At 38.0% G+C, this 9403-nt stretch overlaps 1 pseudogene; it reads right to left on the bottom strand.

The window, feature by feature from the left end:
- Positions 1–959: 959 nt before the first annotated feature.
- On the bottom strand, positions 960–6696 carry LOC108697614 (annotated as a pseudogene).
- Between the last annotated feature and the right edge of the window lie 2707 nt (positions 6697–9403).

Below are 9403 nucleotides of genomic sequence, written 5' to 3'. Positions count from 1 at the left end.
TTGCACATTCCGCACTTTTTGAATTAAAGCAAGGTTTACCTGCTGCAAATGCTCTGTGTGCCAGTATTTCCTTTTCCTGATACATTTTGGAGGCTGCCGTGTCCTCTCATACTGAGCACCAAGCTACAATCGCCAAGGACTGCTGTGGGTGTGCTATCGCTCTATCTTGTTTCAGTACTCTATGAAACGTACCCCTGTGGACACTGCGAATACATTTGAGTGTCCATATCTCTGTCCAACATTCTTATTCTGTTATACACAGAGGATAATATAGACAGTAAATTGTATGTCCAAAAGTATACATGGATATAACTACTAACTACTGGACCTGGCTATTTAAGCCACAGCTATCATTGCACACAGTGGTACCAATACATTATACAGTATCATGCCATTGCTGGCAGTTTTGTGTTTTTCTTATTTCAGGGCAGCAGTTTGGGAGAATGCCTTAACTTTTTCAGCAAGATAACAAGCCCATGCACTAAGGTCCATATGGATTTGCCGAGAAGGGAATGGAAGAACTTGACTGGATGGCAAAGAGCTCTAACCTGTTTAGTAAAGTATGTGTAGATATGTCAGTATATCTAGATGTGATAAACTATTAAGAAGCATGCCTGCCAACATCAGCTGCCCCTCTGATATTAAGTATGTAAAAGGAAGATTCCATGGACACATAATGCTATTTGTACTGTTTATTATTTGTCAACTACTCAACAGAAAAATCATTAACATTTTCCCAATGAAAAGTAACTCAGGATGTCCCACTTCAGGTTCACTTGAGTTTGGCAGGGGTTCCTACAGATGCTTCCAATACAGATCTCTTCATAGACAGGGTACTGGATGCTCCAGTATAAGACATGGCGCTTCATACTTATCATATCACATTATCATAACAAACACAGCTCATTGGAAAACATTCCTTTTAAGATGTTCAGATTCAGCATCTCTGGAAGAACTTTTCACTTCTTAGCAAGGAGACAGAACACCTCCTTACAATTAAAAATCTCATGTGGAATGCCAAAGTTGTTCCCAACCTCAAACTCCTCTATACAAAATCCAGCGGCCTTTACATTTTGTTTGACAATAGTCTCGTCAATTAAGAGAATATTCAGCCTCCTTTGACCAATCAGATAATAGGAGGCACCCAGGTAGTCAACAATGATCAGATACCCCCCTGGTTTTACTAAGGATGAAATGTTATTTAAAGCATTTTGGAAATCATTGGGGGTTTTACAAGCACATGTGAGGCATGCGGCAACTATGACACAATCTGCTTGGGGAACTGTGTTTGTTTGTAGCGGATTAGCCATTGTGACGTCACACTTCATTAGTTTAATATTCTTTTTCATCATCTCCATTTTATCCTTAGGAGAAGACCTAAAAAGTAAAATTGAAAGTGAAAAGTCAATATTTATTGATTTTATAATAATGCCATTACATATTTTAACACTTCTCTATAAAAATAATTTGAAAATATTTGTTATGATATACTTATTATAGATGTAAATTGTAGGTCTTACTCAGCAATGAGAATGGAACATCTATAGAAAATTAAACTGTAACATAAGGCTGGCCTTCCTCATTCCCTGGGGTGTAAGAGAACACCCAGACCCATCAACTCCCATATTTTCCCACGAGTTACTCTCTTCCCTGGTCTCCCATCACAATTCCTCTCTCCCCTGGTTTTCTTCCGTCTCCAGAGCATTCAGTGGCACCAGCAGTGATGTATGCATGTGCTATGGGAAATCAATGGTTGCAAGAGAGTCCCTGTGCATGCGTGGCAACTTCACTATTAGGAACGTTTACTTGACGGTTGGTGAAAATTTTCTTTGACGCTGAACTTCAAAGTTGACAGTTCTGCACACCCCTTTGTGCTCATTGAACAAGCACTTGCACCCCTGGAATGCTGCACTTTGTTCCTCCATGAAGAACAGACCGCCATGTTGGGAGGTGCAGGCAAGTCCTGTCCTCTAAGCTCAGGGCCTGGTTATTGCCTGTGTCTTGTGCTGCTCTCTAATGGTGTGCAAGTTATGGGAAGGGTAGTGGTGCCTATGTGCCTTCACCCACTCACTACTCTTGCATATAGCCCTTCTGGATGCAGATGGAACTCTATTCAAGGGAGAAACACTCATGCTTTTGTCTTAAAGGACAACCATAGCAGCTATACATGCCACACTAAGGATGCTGGATCTGGAAGGTTTAGTTGCATGCTGTAGGCTGCAGCAAATACCAACAACTTCTGATGGTTCACTTCTCTTTCTATATATTTTTCCTAGCTAGTACAAGCCAAAGGATAAATCTGTAATAAACTGCAAAAATTTGATCAACACGGCAGAAAAATGTGTGAAAGGTTTATGGGAAAGCTAAGCCCCTTCGTCAAAAATGTAACAGCATGTTCTTTTGAGCACTTTTGTAACTTTTTAAACATTTCCCTATTTTTTTGGTATAGGATCCGTTAACTGGAAACCCATTATCCAGAAAACTCTGAATTAAGGAAAGGCCATCTCCCATAGACTCCATTATAATCAAATAATTCCGATTTTAAAAAATTATTTCCTTTTTCCTTGTAGTAATGAAAGAGTACCTTGTACTTCTTCCCAACTAATATAATTAATCCTTATTGGATGCAAAACAATCCTATTGGGTTCAATTAATGTTTAATTTATGTTTTAGCAGAATTAGGGTAGAACTCCACGGTCGACTTCGATGCAATTTCGACGCGCTGTGACACAACGCAAATCGTATGCAATGAAAAATAAGGTAAGAAATGCAAATTTTGGATCTTGTTGCAGCGTTCGGATGTGTCGGATGGCAAGATCAGTATTTCTTACCTTATTTTTCGTTGCATCTGATTTGACACCTGCATTTTGTCGGATCCACCAGAATCACATCGAAGTCGTCTGTGTTCTTCCCTTAAGGGATGGAGATCTAAATTTCAGAAACATCCTTTATCCGGAAAACCCAAGGTCACGAGCATTCTGGATAACAGGTCCCACACCTTTACTAGCAATTTCACACTGGTAATATCAAGCTTTTGGCAAACTAATGGGGGATTAATGACTGATGCAGGTGGTGGCTCTAGGTGCCTACTGTAGGACCCTATTGCTAATTAGCAACTAAATTGTTTTTAGATAATGAAATGTTAATTCTAAGCATCCTTCCTATATACATAATAGTTTTCAGCAGTGTTAAAGTTAACAGATCTAAAAAAGAAACTAACTCCTGTTAAATTGTGTCAAGAGTCAGAACAGAAAGAAATAAATAAATACTGCTTTCACCTGAAATTGCATGTAAGAATTAGAATACACGTTTTCTGGGGTTTTAAAGTTATTTGCAATTGAAACCATTGCTGTTTATTTCTTTTATTCAATGAACAAGTTTTGATCATTGTTGCTTAAAATCATTTTTTTTATTATGCAAAAAAAAACTTGTTTTTGGGTCACAGTGGATCACCTTTTAAGTAATTAGATGTGCCCTAGTAGTTCAAAGGGACAGTAAAACCTACCGTACTGCACTGCTGAACCACACTTTACTTAGTTGAGGCTGGACTGCAACTACATAAAGATGTAAAATGGGGTTCTACTGTATCCCATCCTGTTCTCTCACATGCATTTAGATTTAATGTATTGGAATACTCACCTGTTGCCCTCCAGGTTACATACATATTTCAAGTATGGTGTCCAATCAAAAGCATCATTTTCCCCTTGTAGACGTTTATCTATTTAATGTAAACTTTCTTCACAATAATCAGTCAGGAAGATGGTGTTAAATCGTTCCGAAGCAGATACAATATGATATAACACAGGTCCAGCACCAATTTCTATCAAACTGTCTCCTGCTACACGACCTGATAAGGAAAAAATAGACCATGAACACAGGTTCTTAGGCAGAATTTATACATCTTATCTGTTGGCTTGCATGGCCTGCCTTCCACATGTTATGTACCTCAATCTTATTGCAATAAGCTCAATTAAGTTACAGCACAGTTGCCAGTGAATTAAAGTGGACCTGTCACCCAGAAACAAAAATCTGTATAATAAAAGTCCTTTTCAAATTAAACATGAAATCCAATTTCTATTTTTTATTAAAGCATTCATAGCTGTTGTAAACTCATTTAAAAATCTCAGCTGTCAATCAAATATTGTCTGCCCCTCCTCTATGCCTTAGGCATAGAGGCGGGGCAGACAATTACTTTCACTTTCCATTCAGCACTTCCTAGATGTCACTGCTCTCCCCACATTCCCCCGTTCTCTTTACCATTTAATTGTGTAATCAGGGCGAATTTTCGCGGGCGTTTCGCGAATTTATTCGCTGGCGGCGAATCGTGCAAATTCGCCGATCACTTATGGAGATATATACTGCACACAATAATGCAACAAACAATGCAGCCAGTTAATCAGGTAATCATGTAACCACAGTTCCCGGGGTTCCACTTTGGTTCTGACTCGTTAGGTCCCGTTTCTCCTCTGATGAAGTCCTAAAGCAATGAAACGTGTAAGGCGAAGGCAGCTGACGTGATCTCCAAGCGCCCTAGGGGTGTTACAGCGGGTGGAAGCAACGCGGGTCAGAGCTGAAACCACAATACCAACTTGTGCAGTAACATGGACATAAGAGGGAAAGAGGGGATTTGATGGGAAATTATATCCTGATTTTTCTGATGAATGTGATTTAAATTTTAAACGCTTGTAAGTACCCAACTTTAAACACTTGGCAAATGTAAAGAGTAGTCTGACACCCTAGAGCAAGTTTTGAGAAGGTGTGGAACTACAACAACCCACTACACTTTGATTCTTTTTATGCTGCATTCTTGTCTCCCCGAGCTTTTTTAGCGCTGACTCATACAGACTCTACTAATGCAGCCAGTTGTTTTATTTGGAGGTTTGGTGGAACAGCATGAAAAATGTTCAAGTCTTTCTGCCCCTTTCCTCAACTCACAGTTGACATAAGTAGACCCACTCCCCATGACCATGAAATGAATACTGCAAAAGTAGGCTTTTACACATGTTAAGACCCAAAGGTGAAAAATTGCCATTTACACTTTAGCAATTTAGCACAAACTGTAACCTACAAGCACTTACAAATCAATAGAGAGTAGGCTAAGTTTGTGCTACAGTACATTGGACAGCTCTTGGCACCCTGGTTATTTATAGAACATATATATATATGTACAGGCGGAGTTAGCCTGTTTAGGTTGTAAGAAATTAGCTTGCTCAGCAGAATCTCATGGAAGACGTTGAAAATGCTGGACAGGTAATCTTGCACGGAAGGTCGCCAAGAGTATCCAGGGGCCCAGAGATTTTACTTTCTCGCAAAGACTGCAGCTCTGTCTTCAGGAATTTCTGTAAACTTCACCTAAACAAAGCTAAATATAAGTATTTAACTGTTTTACTTTACCATAATAGCATTGAGTATTGTTTAGGATTTTTTTGGATAGTCATTTTGTTTAATAAAGTAATATATTTGTTATAAGCCAAAGTGTGTGGATGTTTATTTCCTTGACATTTACTGCAGTTTCTGAATTTAAAGGAGAACTCACACCCCACAAATAAAAACCCCCTACCAAGTACCCTACCTAGTCCCCCCTCTCTGCTCTCCCCCCGCATAGGTGATAACATCTTTAAGTGCCCCTTATCCTATACTCGCTTATAAGTGCAGAATAAGCACAGCAGAGCTTATGAGCGCCATCTTCCAGCTCTTCGGTATTCTTCATGTCCTTTTACTTCCCTTTGGCAATTTCCATCACTTTTGGCCCCAGGGCCAGGCCAAGCCAACAGGGCTCCCATGGCATCCAGTCGGCTACGCAATTGCGCAAGTGCTATGAGAAGAGAAGGGAGAGTAATGAAAGGGAAAGGCAGGGAAGGTACCCTATCAGATTTCATTGGAGAGACTGTTATTTTAGCCCCAGGAATAAATCAGTAAGTGCTTCAGTCAGGAGTGGTCAAATCGGCAGGCAATAATTACACATGTTTGGCAAGCTTACGTTTTGTCAAACCCCTTTCTCACCCATCACACACACAATCTGTAACTCTATTTTGCCTTGGAAAGACAGGAATCCATTAGTAAAGGTGCGTGAAAAGAAGGAAATGACAGGACAAAGGGAGGTTTATGTAAGGGAAACTTCTTACCTATGCCATTCCAGCGTCATGATGTCACTGCGTCCATTTTGGTGCCAAAGGAGGCCTATTTAAGGAGCTTGTGGACTGTAAATATTGCCCAAATATAGGTTTCACTTTGTGCATTCCTGGGAGTGACTCTTGTATTGATATATTGATTCCTGTGAACCGACCTTTGCCTGATTAACCGTTTTGACCCTATTCTGCCTGGATTGATCCCTTTGCCTGGACTTTGACCATTCTATTGCCGAACCCTCTTGTACCTTGAACTTTGTTTGCTTGAACTGCCTCCTCCTTGGTCCGCACTCCATACTGAGCCTTCGGGTCCTTACAGTTTAAAAACATCATGATCTCCCGGAGCTTGTGAAAATTTCAAACACCACCCAGCCTAGACATGTTTACAGATTTCCCAGGAAACATGGCTTACCTGAAGCAAATACGTCATGCAGGAACCTAAGAACAAATTTTGACTCTACATCCACTTGCTGAGTTTTTGGATCGACTCCATAATAAACCTCCAGATATTTTCTTGCATCAAAATTATTGTTGCACGTTGTATGGGTTTCAGAGTCACTTTCCATATCTTCCTTCAAATATGATCAATAAAATTATTAAATGCAGAAAATAAGAAACATCTGCAGTTGGCGTTCTAAAAATTCCTTTTCCATCAGTCACCTACACATACCTTTCTATCACCTATAAATAGACTTCTTCATAAAGCCTCTACCTGAACTTGTACTAGGGCAAAAGGCCTAAAACTGGATTTGTTTATAACTGTAACCAGTGCCTGCTATTAAAATACATAAATACTGTAAAACAATAGCTATATTTAAGGTAAAATAAATTAGGAATTAAACAATTAAGGTATGATATACATATATAAAAGAAAATACGATATATATGATATATATATGTGCAGCAGTGGACAGAGTGCGTAGATTGCATATACTGTGCTGAACCTTTACATTTTATTGTGATTTTATATTATTTTCTTCCCTCCTCTTTTCTATTTTCTGTATCCTATTTTAACCTAAACATTTAATAACAATAAAGAACTGAAAAAAAATAAGCCTGCCATTCATCCAACACAAGTAGAAAAACCACCTCTGTTTCAGATCACGTGTGCCTCATTTATAACAGAGAACTTCTGTGGGTTTATAATAAAACTTCTAAAGTTTGCAATAGGTTTATGCCTGCCCAGACATAGTGACTGTACATACTCCCTGCTGATGGTTTCATTAGGTTACTAGAAGTTCACCTTTAAGCAAAGGATTGAATTTGATGATATGGCTCATGTATGCTTGATCTCTTACTGGAACAATAATCGAATCACCTGTTAAGCGTTATTATTGCATGCTGTACATGATATAATATAGGAAAGCCTTAGAATGAGTGTTCTATAATGTTTACTTACAGATACAGTTAGGTTCCTACTAAAGTTTTCCTGTGATATATATATATATATATATATATATATATATATATATATATATATATATATTGCCTCTCGCATTGGGAGACCCTTCAACTGTCGGGTTCTCAAGGTCAATTTATATTCCAGTTTAGTGGACCCACATCCATTATAAAGACATAATAAGTGCATAATAGCACAAAGGGGCTTGTAAGGATTTCAAAGCATTTTGGTGCCCTTTTGCTTATAAATACAGTTTAGGTTACAGATTGAAAAATATTGCAGTCTTTTCAGATGTCCAGATGCTGGAGGTATAGGGAAAATGTACAAATTGCACAAAATATCACTTTGGCCGAATGATCCGTCCAGTTACCATTTTGTTATTACAGAACATGCTATTTTATTACAGAAGTTGCATCCCTTACCTGAGATTGGTGAGTAACTTCTGTGCTTTCCTTGTACACTTGTAACCTATATAGTGAAACTTGTTACTTTTTGTGGTCTTGTTCTGCCTACACCCTGCAATTGTTATGCAAATAGCAAAGTAACAATTTTTTGTGCTCCACTTGCTTAACTTTTTTTTGGGGGGATGGGATGGGAACCACAATAAAGCACTTTAAAAATATAATATACCAGGTATGCCTTGGTGGACAATATTATGGAAACACAGTGGATCAAATAAAGCATTTGTTGTATGAGTACCGCAATCTATATTGTCTGTCAAACAGGTCCAAAGAGATCCTGAAATGTTATGAGCAAACTTTTCCCCCATTTTTTCAGCAAGGGAGGTTCATGTTCATTGACTATTGCAAATGTTTGTTGTCAAAGGCCTGAATACAGGAAATCTATCAGGAAATCTATATATATATATATATATATATATATATATATATATATATATATATATATATATATATATATCAATTATCAGTAGACCAGTAGACCAGCACTCCCTTTTAAAATGTAATATTTTTTATTGTCATGGTATCAACAAATTGTGGACCGAAACGTCGGTTTGATACCATGACAATAAAAAATATTACATTTTAAAAGGGACTGCTGGTCTACTGATAATTGATATACATATAATTACCGTGCACCCCGCCATCAGCAACAGCCTTGGAGTGCGGATACTCATTGTAAAGAGTCTATATATATATATATATATATATATATATATATATATATATATATATATATATATATATATATATATATATATATATATATATATATATATATATATATATATAAATAGACTCATAACCCTGGGCCACCTAGCAAACATTCATACTTGGTCCTCCACATGGTGTGTGTGCTCATGATCTTCTATGTGCACACTCACATACAGTAAGCAACTTTTCTAGTATCTACCAGGATCCCTGTTGCCCCGAGCCCAACTCCTTGCAGGCACTGGGTCTGCTCCTGTTGTCACCTCTTACTGTATGGGAAGTTGGCGTTGTCTTATGTAGCACCTGAATGTCACACTTTCCAAGATGGTGACCCCATATGACAGGTTTGAAATCCTGGATCATTGTTGCTATTGAGAAGCTGAAACTTTAGGCTGATGCAATAAGGTCATTATATAAAATATTGCATGTTTAGCCAGACTCATTTTTAGGGTTTAGTTCTCCTTTAAAGAAAATGGCTTTTCAAAGTCAAAGTAAACTTTATTGTCAGCTCAGCAGTATACGAATACACAGTGAGATGAGATAACGTGGCTCCAGCTAGTACAGATCACAAAAAGGCACTTAGAATACACAATAAATATGTAAACATTTGAAATGTGCAATATATTGGCAGAAATTGGATATATACATGTATAAACCTTTAGAATTGTGCAAATAAATCAACAGTTCACAAAGTTCACAGTCCAGGT

This window comes from Xenopus laevis, chromosome 7S (genome assembly GCF_017654675.1).
Source record: "Xenopus laevis strain J_2021 chromosome 7S, Xenopus_laevis_v10.1, whole genome shotgun sequence".
Lineage (NCBI taxonomy): Eukaryota > Metazoa > Chordata > Amphibia > Anura > Pipidae > Xenopus > Xenopus laevis.
The sequence above is the reverse complement of the archived record's forward strand: the minus strand, read 5'-3'. Positions and strand labels throughout refer to the sequence as shown.